Genomic DNA, 13,589 nt, shown 5'->3' with positions numbered 1-13,589 from the left:
TCTTATTTACTGCGTGGATTAGAGTAACCCTGACATTCTGCCACTAGTACCCAAATTTGAGAACAATGGGTTAAATGAGAAGTAAACTGGTATTTGAAGTTAAATGGACCAGGGTTGCCATGAGACTCTACTTATTCAACTACAAATTTGGGCCATTGGTGCAGAACTTGAAACGTCTTGTGAGGATTATGTGAAATAAAAAGTGCCTAAAACAGTGGGCACTCAATAAGTAGTGGCTACTGCAAAAATGTTTCAAGCAAAGTATTCATATGAGAAAATGGAGTGTAAAGAATACAAATGTGACAGAGTGGAATGTAAAATAGGAGAATGAAGAGACTAAACGTCATTGTCAACACTAGGGGATCTGAGTTAGATGCCAGAGGAATATGAAGGACGGTTGCCCTCTGACCATCCCTCTCTATCAGCACATCATTTTCTCTGCCTGCAGTGCACTTGATGAAGAGCAATCCTCAAAATCCTGCAAAGATGGTGACACAGGAGTTTCCTGAGTTCCCTTCATCCTAAAGATACACAAAACATACAGCTACACATGGAGAAATTTCCTTTAAAAGAAATCCAGAACCAGCCAAGCAACTCCTACACATTGGGTGAACAAAAACCAAAAAACCCACATCAGAATGGGCAGGAAAGTCTGAGTCAAGCCTCTCCACAAGCCCCACTCCCAGCATGGCTACATACAATCATGAAGCAACTCAACTCCTAGCTTCTTTCTGAAGAGAAAAGGGCTTGGACTCCACACCTACCACCAAAATTTTTAAGACTCTCACCTGAGAAACAGGCCCCAAAGTGCCTAACTCTGAAAGTTAATGGGGCTCACATCCATGAGACCAACAAGACTATGTCAAACAAAGAAGAAAATCTTAACAGCTGCATGAGTACTCAACCACAGTTATCCCCCAGGGTTCAGCACAAAGAAAGCAGGAAAAATCACCCATCTCCCCAGTCTTTCTCTGAAATGTGTCTACTTTCATACTTTAAAAGCTGCTGCTAAGGGTCAGGCTTTTAACTTAGCACACATATGGGGGTTACTGTGATTCTCCCCAGAAGCCAGGGAAATAAGCAAATACCTCTCTTTACCTTCTCCCTCTAGCTCACTGTAAGTCAGTATCATTTTTTTAAATGTTTATTTATTTATTTTGAGAGAGAGAGGCAGAAAAAGAGAATCCCAAGGAGGCCCCTCACTGTCAGTGCATAGGGCTCAAACTCACAAACCATGAGATCATAACCTGAGCCAAAACCAAGAGTAAGATGCTTAATTGACTGAGCCACCCAGGCACCCCTGTAAGCCAGTGTTTTCTTGAAAAGGGTTTGTATACACATCAGTAGGTCCAGTACCTCCCCAAAATGGTTCTCGTATTGCCACAGCCACTGAGCAGAACTGGCTGCTTCTGGTGCCCCCACAAAGGAGCACCATGGCTGCCACACCTAGTGAGCAGCCTCGGTTAGGTCAGGTACCCCCACATTCTCCCAAAGCGGGTCTCACCTGTTGTGGGGTGGACAGCAGGGCAAGCCACATAATCACTAGCATCTCCATAATAGAGCCAGGACTTGCAGTCAGTCATGCAGCAATCATGGCCCAGCCACAATAGGGCACATGTAGCCCCCACAGGGAACATCCCTGGAGTATCTGGCTCTGGTGATTAGGAGGGATTGTGCTTCTGAGCCCCAAAAGATACCTTCTACATAAGGCCACAACTTCAAGACCAGGAGACATGGCTGATCTACCTACTACAGTAAAACAAACACAGAGAGTCAGGCAAATGAGGAGACAGACAGATATGTTCAAAATGAAAGAACAGGATAAAACCTCACAAAAAAGAACTAAATGAAATGGAAATAAGCAATTTATGTGACAAAGAGTTCAAAATAATGTTGTAAATATGCTCAGCACACTTGGGAGAAAAATGGATGAACAGTGGGAACTTCAACAGAGACAGAAAATATATTTCAAAAAAATCAGAGCTGAAGAATACAATAACTGAAATAAAGAATATAAGAGAGTGTATCAACAACTGATTAGATACAGAAGAATGGATCACTGATTTGGAAGACAGAGTAATGGAAATCACACAAGCTGACCAACAAAAGGAAAAAACATATACATGGAAAAGAAACTTCATAAGGCTATCAGTTGATTTTTCAGCAGGAACTGTGTAGGCCAGAAGGGAATGACACTATATATTCAAAGAGCTGAAAGAAAAAAAACAAAAAACAAAAACAAACCTACAACCAAGAATATTCTACCTGGAAAAGTTACCTTTCTGAATTAAAGGAAAGATAAAAATTTCCTAGACAAACAAAAGTTAAAGGAGTTCATTACCACTCAACTAGCCTTACAAGAAAAGTTAAAGAGATGACCTTTTTAAGAGGAAAAGAAAAGGCTGTAACAGAATAAAATTATGAAAGGAAAAATTGTCACAATTGAAAATAAACATATAGTAGGAATGCCCGGTTGACTCAGTTGGAAGAGCATGTGACTCTTAATCTTGAGGCCATGGGTTTGAGCCCTACATTGGGTGTAAAAAACATAAATAAAACTTTAAAAATAAGTAAGTAAACATATAGTAAAGGTAGTAGATCAATCACTTCTATAAGGTTAAAAGGCAAAAGTAGTCAATTCAATTACAGCTAAAATTTTAGTTAAGGGATCAACAAAACAAAAAAGATGTAAAATATGACATCATATACATAATAAAACATGGAAAGGAGAGTAAAACTGTACTGCGCTTTTAGAATGTGGTCGTTTTTTTGTTTTATTTTAGAGAGAGAGAGAAGGTGTGAGAGGGGGAGAAGGGGATGAGGAGAGAGAGAGAGAGGATCCCAGGCATGCGACTTGATCACCCGACCCTGGGATTTTGGCTTGACCTGAGCCAAAATCAAGAGTCAGAAGCTCAACCACCTGACCCATACAGGCACCCCTAGAATGTGTTTTAATTTAATAGGCCATTGACTTATTATAGACTGCTATATACTTAGGATGTTATATATGAACCTCATGGTAACAACAAACCAAAAAGCTGTAATAGATACACAAAAAATAAAGAGAAAGAAATCCAAGAATAACACTAAAGGAAGTCATCAATCACAAGGCAAGAGAGCAAGAGAAGAAGAAAGGAACAGAGAACTGCATAACCAATCAGAAAACAATTAACAAAATGGCAAAAAGTACATACTAATAATTAATTTTCAATGTAAATGGCCTAAATCCTTCCATCAAAAACATAGGGGGATGGAATGGTTTAAAAAAAATAAGACCTGGGTGACTGGGTGGCTCAGTCAGTTGAGCATCCGACTCTCGACTTCAGCTCAGGTCATGATCTCACAGTTTGTGAGTTTGTGCCCCACATCAGGCTCTGTGCAGTGTCAGCATGGAGCCTGCATGAGATTCTCTTTCTGCTTTCTCTCTGCCCCTACCCCACTTGCACTCACTCTCTATTTCTCAAAATAAATAAACTTTTTAAAAAGTTTTAAAAATTAAAAATGAAAAACAAGACCCGTCTATATGCTATCTACAAAAGGCTCACTTCAGACCTAAAGACACATACTGACTGAAAATGAAGGGATAGAAAGATATTTCATGCAAATAGAAGAAAAATCAGACAAAATAGACTTTATATCAGAAAAAATAGACTTCAAAACAAAGACTGCAACAAGAGACAAAGAAAGGCATTAAATAATGATAAAGGAGTCAGTCCAACAAGAGGATCTAACAATCATAATTATCTGTGTACCAAATATCTAAATATATTATTTAGATAATATATAAAAAGTATATATTAACAGACATAAAGGGAAACGTCAGTATTACAATAATGGTACTTTACTTACTTCCATCAATGGATAGGTCATCCAGACAGAAAATAAGGAAACAGCAACTTTGAACAACACATTAGACCAGATGGATTTAACATATAAATATAAAACATTACATACAAAAATAGCAGAATACACATTTTTTTTCAGGCACACATGGAACATTCTCTAGAACAGATCACATCTTAGGCCACAAAATAAATCTCAATAAATTAATAAGATTGAAATCATAGCAAGCATCAAAACTGAACACAATGCTATGAATTTAGAAATAAGTTAAAAAAATTTTTTTTAATCTTTATTTTTGAGGGGGGGGGGAGGGGCACAGAGAGAGGGAGACACAGAATCTAAAGTAGGCTCCAGGCTCTGAGCTGTCAGCACAGAGCCCGAGGCGGGGCTGGAACTCATGAACCATGAGATCATGACCTGAGCTGAAGTTGGATGCCCAACCAACTGAGCCACTTAGGCACCCCTAGAAATAAGTTTTTTAAAACAAACATGAGGACACACACAGACTAAAAGTGAAGGAATGGAAAAAGCTATTCCATGTAAATGGAAATTAAAAGAAAGCTGGGGTAACAGACATTATAATTAGAGACAAAGAAGGGCATTAAATACTGATAAACAGGTCAATCCAATAAGTGGATATAATATTTGTAAATATTTATGTACCCAAGACAGAAACCCCTAAGTATATACAGCAAATTTTTTTTTTTAATTTTTTGTTCAACGTTTTTTTAATTTATTTTTGGGACAGAGAGAGACAGAGCATGAACGGGGGAGGGGCAGAGAGAGAGGGAGACACAGAATCGGAAACAGGCTCCAGGCTCTGAGCCATCAGCCCAGAGCCCGACGCGGGGCTCGAACTCATGGACCGCGAGATCGTGACCTGGCTGAAGTCGGACGCCCAACCGACTGCGCCACCCAGGCGCCCCTATACAGCAAATATTAAGAGACCTAAAGGGTGGACTAAATAGCAAAAAAGTAAATCCAGGGGACTTTAATGCCCTACTTTCATCAATGAATAAATTATTCAGACAGAAAATCAACAAGGAGGGGCGCCTGGGTGGCTCAGTCCATTAAGCGTCCAACTCTTGATTTTGGTTCAGGTCATGATCTCACGGTTTGTGAGACTGAGCCCTGCATCGGGCTCTGCACTGACAGTGTGGGATTCTCTCTCTCTGCCTCTGCCCCTCGCCTTCTCTCTCTCTCAAAATAAATAAGTGAAAAGAAAGAAAGAAAGAAAGAAAGAAAGAAAGAAAGAAAGAAAGAAAGAAAGAAAATCAACAAAGAAACATCTGCTTTAAAGGGCATGTTAGACCACTTGGATTTCGGTATGTACTGAACATTCTATCAAAAAGCAGTAATACACATTTTTCTAATGTGCCCATGAAACATTATCATGAACATTAACATGAAATTGTATCGAGTATACAATGGTATGGAACTAAAACTGATTATAAGAATAAAACTGGAAAATTAACAGATAGGTGGAGATTAAACAACATGCTACCAAACAACCAGTGGGTCAAAGATATCTAAAAGGAAATAAAAAATATCTTGAGGCAAATGAACATTGAAATAAAACATACCAAAATTATAGGATGCAGCAAAAGCCATTTTAAGAGAGTTCACAGCAACAAATACCTGTATCAAGAAACAGAAAAAATATCAAACAAATAACCATTCTTAAGGAACAAATAGAAGCAAAAACAAAGAGAAGAACAAATAAAGCCCAAAGTTACTAGAAGGGAGGAAATAACAGATTGGAAAAGATTGATGTCATTAATATCTGATTGAACAGATAAACAAAATTGACAAACCTTCAGTTAGACTCACCAAGAAAAAAAGAAAGAGGGTTAAAATAAATATAATTAGAAATGTAAGAGGAGATGTTAGAACTGATACCAGATATACAAAGGATCACAAGAAAATACTATGAACAATTATATATCAACAATTTGACAACCTGGAAGAAGTGGATAATACCAAAACTGAACCATGAATAGAAAATCTAAACAGGCCACATGACAAAAAACTCTCAACAAAGTGAGTACAGAGCAAATGTACCTCAACATAATATAGATCATTTATGACAAACCCACAGCTAACATCCTACTCAATGGTAAAAAAATAAAAGCTTTTCCTCTAAGATCAGGAACAATAAAGCCCATTCTTGCCACTTTTGTTCAATCTAGTATCAGAAGACTTATCCAGTGCAATTAGGCAAGAAATAAAAGGTAGCCAATTGGAAAGGCAGAAATAAGACTGTCACTATTTGCAGATGATATGCTGTTATATATAGAATACCCTAAAAACTGCACCAAAACACTACTTGAACTAATAAGTAAATAAGTATTATGGATAAAAAATCAATGTACAAAATATGTGACATTTCTATACACTAATAGCAAATTACCAGAGAAATTACAAAACAATTTTATTTATAATCACATCAAAAAGAATACCTGAGGAATGAATTTAACCAAGGAATTAAAAGACCTGTGCAATGAAAACTATACTACATAGATTAAAGAAATTGAAGACAAAAATAAATGGAAATATATTCCATGCTCATGGATTAAAAGAGTCAATATTGTTAAAATGTCCATGTTACCCAAAGCAATTGACACATTCAGTGCAATTCTTATCAAAATCCTAATAGTATTTTTCATGAAAATAGAAGGAATAATCTTGAAATTTGTATGGAACCACAAATATTCTAAAAAGCCAAAGCAACCTGGGCAAAGAACAAAACTGGAAGTATCATGCTACCTGATTTCAAGCTATACTACAAAGCTATAGTAAACAAAACAATCTAAAAACAGATGTGTAGATCAATGGAACAGAACAGAGAGCCTAGAAATAAACCCACGTTTTTATGATCAATTAATCTATGACAAAGGAGCAAAAAATACTGTGTAGAAAGGGCAGTCACTTTAATAGATAGTTTAATAGAAAACTAGAAATCTACATGCAGAAGAATAAAACTAGACCACTATTTTATACCACACAAAAATTAACACAAAGTAGATTAAAGATGAATATATGGCATGAAACCATAAAACTCCTAGAAGAAAACATAGGTGGTGAATTCCTGACATCAGTATTTATACTGATTTTTTTTTAATGTTTATTTTTGAGAGACAGAGAGAGACAGCGCATGAGCAGGGGAGGGACAGAGAGAGAGGGAGACACAAAACCAAGCAGGTTCCAGGCTCCGAGCTGTTACCAGCTTGCCCGCCGCGCCCGCCCCCCCGCGGCCAAACCCACAAACCGTGAGATCACGACCTGAGCCAAAGTCGGTCGCTTAACTGACTGAGGCACCCAGGTGCCAAGGTACTGATTTTTGGGATCTGACACCAAAAGCAAAGGCAACTAAAGCAAAAATAAAAACTAAAAAGCTTTTAAACAGAAAAGGAAACCATCAACAAAATGAAAAGGCAACCTATCAAAAGGGAGAAAATATTTGTAAATCATATGTTTGACAAGGGGTTAATATAAAATAACTCACAAAAGTCAATAGCATTAAACCAGTCTGATTCATAAATGGACAGAGGGACTGAATAAACTTTTCCAAAGAAGAACTACAAATAGCTAACAAGTATATGAAAACGTGCTCAACATCTCCAATCAAGGAAGTAAAAATCAAAACCACAATGAAATATTACTTCACACCTGTTAGGTTGGTTATTACAAAATAAAAATAAAAAAAATACATAAGAAATAACAGGTGTTGGTGAAGATGTGGAAAAAGGGAACACTGTACACTGTTGGTGAAAATATAAATTGGTGCAGCCACTATCAAAAACAGCATCTAGAAAAATTAAAAATAGAACTACCATGTGATCCAGCAAATCCACTTCTGGGTATATATCCAAAGAAAATAAAAATACTAACTTGAAAAGATATATGTTCATTGCACCCTTATTTACAATAGCTAAGATAAGGAAACAACCTATGTGCCCATCCATGGATGATGTATGGATAAAGAAAATGTGGTGTGTGTATATAATGGAATATTATGCAGCCGTAAAACAATGAAATATTGCCACTTATGGCAACATGAATGGATCTTGAAGGTAGTATGCTAAATGAAAAGGTCAGGCCCCAGAAAGACAAATATTGCATGAGCTCACTTGTAAGTGGAATCAGAGAACAAATTGGTGATTGCTGGAGGTGGGGGGTTGAGGGGTAGGCAAAATAGATGAAGGGGATCAAAATATACAAGCTTCCAGTTATATAATAAATATGTCATGGAAAGTAATGTAAAACATGATGACTTGAGTTAAGAAAACTATATTAAATATTTGAAAGTTGCTAAGAGATATTAGATCTTAAAAGTTCTCATCACAAGAAAAAATTTTTAACTATGTATACTAACAGATGTTAACTAGTCTTTTTTGTGGTGATCATTTTGTAATATATATAGTTGAATCATTATGCACCTAAAACTAATATAAAGTTAGAGGCTAATTATACCTCAATAAAAATAATAATAGTAGTAGCTGAGGACTTTCTGAACCTGGGGAGAGAACTGGACAACCAAGCTCACAGAGCTAAAAGCATGCTTTTATCTCAATGCAAAAAGACTTTAAGACATAGTATAATAAATCTGTCAAAAATCAAAGAAAAAGACTCCTAAAATGAATAGTCAAGGAAAAAAAGATAATAACCTACAAAGGAACTTCCATTAGGCTATCAGCAGATTAATCAGCAAAAACCCTAGGTGAGGAAAGAGTAAATGACAATCTCAAAGTGTTGAAAATAACATTTTCCAGCCAAGAATATTTTATCCACCAATGTTATCCTTCAGATATGAAGAAGAAAGATTTACCTAGACCAAAAAAAAAAAAAAAAAAAAATCTGAGGAAGTTCATCACCACAAGACCTGCCTTCTAAGAGATGCTGAAATAAGTTCTTCAAGCTGAAATAAAAAGACTAATCAGTAACATGAAAACATATGAAAGCATATAGCATCCTGGTAAAAGTAAATATACAACCAAACTCCAAAAACTCCAATTCCATAATAGGATAGTGTATTAACCACCTAACTATAGTATAAGAGTCCAAGGGAAGGCATATAAAAGAGTATAAAAAGAGTAAACAGTAACATCAAAAAAAGAGTAAATATTAACATCAAAAATGCAAAGGGGAAGTAAAATAGTGTAACTTTTGTAGATGATTGAAATTAGATTGCTATCTGCTTAAAATGGACTGTTTTGCCTATGTAAGATGGGTCTTATGTGAGCTCATGGTAACCATGAGCTCAAAGTCTAGAGTAAAAGGACAAAAAATAAAGGGGAAACAGAGCATATCACCATGGAAAATCACCTATTCACAAAGGTAGACATAAACAAAGGGAATACTAAACAATGAAAATACAACATAACTAATAAACTATTAACAAGATGGCATTAGTAGGTCCCTACATACCTATAACTCTAAATGTAAATGGATTGAATTCACCAATCAAAATGTGCTGGAGGCATCATGCTTCCTCATTTCAAACTATATTACAAAGCTATAGTAATTAGAACAGTATGGTACTAGCATATAAACAAACACATTGGCAAATGAAACAGAATAGAGCTCAGAAATAAATCTACATACATATGGTCAATTTACAACCAAGGAGCCAAGAGCATATAATGAGAAAAGAATGGTCTTCAATAAATGGTTATTAGATAACTTGGAAGCCACATGCAAAAGAATTAAAATAGAGCCCTATCTCACACCATACACAAAAATAAACTGAAATTGAATCAATTCAAAAGACTTGAATTTAAGTCCTGAAACCATAAAACTTCTAGAAGAAAACATAGGGAATAAACTCCTTGACATCAATCTTGGCTATGACTTTTTGAATTTGACACCAAAAGCAAAGGTTAATAATGGGGAAATAACTACATCAAACTAAAAAGCTTTTGTGCAACAAAGAAAACCATCAACAAAATGAAAAGACAACATAAAGAATGATAGAAAATACTTGCAAATTATATATCTGATGAGGGGTTAATATCCAAAATATGTAAACAAGTCATACAACTCAACAGCAAAACAAATAATCCAGTTACAAAATGAATACAGAAACTGAATAGACACTTTCTCAAAGAAGACATCCAAAGGCCAATGGGTACATAAATAGGTACTCAACATCTCTACTCACCTGGGAAATGCAGATCAAAATCACAATGAGATTTTTACCTCATACCTGCTATAATGGCTGTTATCAAAAAGATAACAGGTAACATGTGTGGTGAGGATATAGAGGAAAGGGAACTCAAGTGCACTGTTGATGGGAGTCTAAGTTGGTACAGCCATTATGGAAAACAGTATGGAGGTTCCTCCAGAAATTAAAAATAGAACTACCATATGATCTAGTAATCCCACTGCTGAGCATATATCCAAAGAAAATGAAAATGTGAAGAGATAGCTGTGCACTCATGTTTATTGTAGTATTCACAAATACTACAATATGGAATAGTAGTATGACAATAGGAAAAATATGGAAACAACCTATGTGTCCACCAATGAATGAATAAGGAAAATATCGTTTCTTCCTTTCTCTCTTCCCCCTTCCTTTCCCTATCCCCCTCCAGCCCACACATACACTGGAATATTATTTAATCACGAGGAAGAAGGAAAGCCTGCCTTTTGTGACAAATATGGATGGACCTTCGATGAATAATGCTAAGTAAGATAAATCAGATAAAGACAAATAATATATGATATCACTTATATGTATAATATAAAAAATTAAACTCATAGAGAATAAAATAGTGGTTACCAGTGGCTGAGGGATGGTGGGAATAGGAAGATGCTGGTCAAAGAATAAAAACTTCCAGTTATAAGATGAATAAGTTCTGAGGATCTGATTTAAAGCATGATTATTGTAGTTAATAATACTGAATTATACACTTGAAAGTTTCTAAGAGTACAGATCTTAAATGTACTATAAAAAAGAAATGGTAATTATGTGATGAGATGGAGGTATGAGCTTATCCTATTGTGGCAATCATTTTGCAATACATAAGTGTATCAAATCAACATATGTGCAACTGAAACTTACACATTATTATTCATCAATTATATCTCAAAGCTGGGAGTGGAAGGATAAATGAAATGAATGAACGTTTATTGTAATTAATTACATTACATTTCTACCATCTTGGAAAGGAATCCTGGTTTTTTTTTAATTATTTTTTTTTCAACGTTTATTTATTTTTGGGACAGAGAGAGACAGAGCATGAACAGGGGAGGGGCAGAGAGAGAGGGAGACACAGAATCGGAAACAGGCTCCAGGCTCTGAGCCATCAGCCCAGAGCCTGACGCGGGGCTCGAACTCACGGACCGCGAGATCGTGACCTGGCTGAAGTCGGACGCTTAACCGACTGTACCACCCAGGCGCCCCGGAATCCTGGTTTTAAGATACCTTTTAAGGATCTTTTTCCAAATAATTAAATTATATAGTGCTAAATAATTGTAAATAATCACAAATTCTTAGAAGTCAGAAAGGGTCCTCAATAGTTGTTTGTGAAAATAAGGAGCCACTTTTGACTACTTTTCTTGCCCTATAGTCTTGGTTTCATGCTGTTTCCTCTAAACACTCTGACATTATAGTCAACCAGCAAGTTCAACATAGCAACTTTTAAAATGGTGAGAAAACGTGGTTCTTATTTCAAGAACATGCTCCCAGGAGCATCTGTGCCAGCTTTGTATTCCACCTGCTTTTCTTCTAACTGTGCTTGTTATGCATGCACATTTTTAGGCCAGCTAGGCTGGTAGTGGAAATGAATGAAATGGCCAGGTATACAGCAATAGAGGGTGAGAAGAGACAGTGGTGGACTGGAGGGGAGATGGGAGGACAGTGTCTGAACTACCAACTGCTGGTTCAGAAAAGAAGATCTGACACGGCACATTCTAGGGTTTACCAAGAAAGGTCAGGAATCCCTATTCTTATGTGGACACTAGTGATTTTTAAATGCAACATAGGATTCAAAATTGTTTTCAATATCCCACCGACCACACATCTGCAGACAGATCTAGCCCACTAGCCTCGGGTTTGTGGATTCTGCTGAGCTAAATGTGAAGATTGTAAGGGAAGCAATTTGGGACCACTCAAGTTAGTCTCCCAGGGCCCTTTTCTGAGTCACTGCTTCAAAGACCACAGGTTGACTGCTTCCTCTTTAAAGAATATGGTCTTATTTTTTCCCAAAGTTTGTATTGGATTCTCCAGGTCCACAGGGAGAATCTTTACCTGACTTTATGCTTCAGGCTATGCTCTGCTAATACCTTATGTGATAGCTGTTGTATAGGCATTGTATAAGCACATAACCTAATGGAAATCTCTTCTTAGAATCAGGGCTAGAAAAATTTTAATTTAAAGACAAAAGTCTCATCCCCTCAAATCCCCAAAAGCCAAACAACAGTGATTCTCAGATGTTATGAATTCAAGAGTTTTGTGGGAGACTGAATCTGTAGGCTTTGGCCCAAGAGTCTGCCTTTTAAACAAGCGTTCCTGTGGTTCTGAGGCAGGCAATTCCCAAATGACATTTCCAGATATCACAATTTAGCCTTATCCTTAGAATTGCCTCTTCGAACACTTGGCCAGCATCTGGAGCCCCAACTGGTGGGAGGAAGAGCCCTCCATGATCAGCTATTATTTATGCTCTAGGATGAATTAATTCTCCGTTGCCCAACAGCTGTTCAGCAGGAAATTCTCATACAATTCAAGGACAGAATTAAGCTCTCCAAGTTGAGCAAACTGGTATAGGGTTATTTCCACAGGCCATCTGGCCAAAGGAGTTTTCATGTCCCATTCTATTTATCCCACGTGCCGAAAGTCTCCTCCATGCTAGGAAAATGAGTGAGGACCAACAGATGGACAATAATCATATCAATGGCAATAATGAACACCAATGGATTTTCTTTATCAAGTGAATTTGACCTAGTGGTTAAGGGAATAGGATTTGAATAAGGTAAAGGTGGGTTCAGTGTCAGCTCTGCCTCTAACTAGGAACCATGATTAAGGTCTTAACTTCTCCAAGTCTTGGTTCCCTCCTGTGAAAAATGGTAAGTCTTCTGTAAGTCTTTTGTTATTAAATAACACAAAACAAGCAAAGCACATAGCATAGTGACTGGCCCATCGTAGCTGCTGTATTTTGATTAACTGTTACTCAGGCCAGAAACATTTGGGTTCTTTACCCTGAGGAAGGTAGGATTTCAACTACCAGGTACATGGATATGAGCAAAATAGACATGGCTCCTGCTCTCATAAAGCTACTTTTTAGGTGACTGCGAGAGAATCGGGATGATTTCTCTAAAGAAATAAACCCACCTTTGATTTACCCAGAAAAATTGTTCTTCTCTATTTCCATGATATTTCATTTATACCTCTTTTAGGAAACCGCAATATACTACAGTTTACCTGCTTATTTATCTTTCTTTTGACTACTTGACTATGAACTTTTAGAGGACTTGTCTGTAATTTTAGAACTCCTTAGGCCATTGAGTGACTAAGAGTTGGGATGTGTTCAATTCTTGTTGGATTCAGATTCACCAATGCTAAAGGATGAAAATAACTCATCAAGGCAATGTCTATAGATGTTGGTCTTAAGGGTAGAATATGAATTCCTACGGTTTTTAAAGTCTCATTAGCTCGCCTTAGAAAACAAAGGGAGAATAATTTATCTGCCAGTTGCCACCTTTCAGTTGACAGAGGTTTGTTCCATGGGACATTGACTTCCCTTCTT

Source organism: Herpailurus yagouaroundi, unplaced genomic scaffold (assembly GCF_014898765.1).
Source record: "Herpailurus yagouaroundi ecotype Mexico unplaced genomic scaffold, PumYag 186, whole genome shotgun sequence".
In the NCBI taxonomy this organism is placed as follows: Eukaryota; Metazoa; Chordata; class Mammalia; order Carnivora; family Felidae; genus Herpailurus; species Herpailurus yagouaroundi.
Note: the sequence above shows the minus strand (reverse complement) of the source record.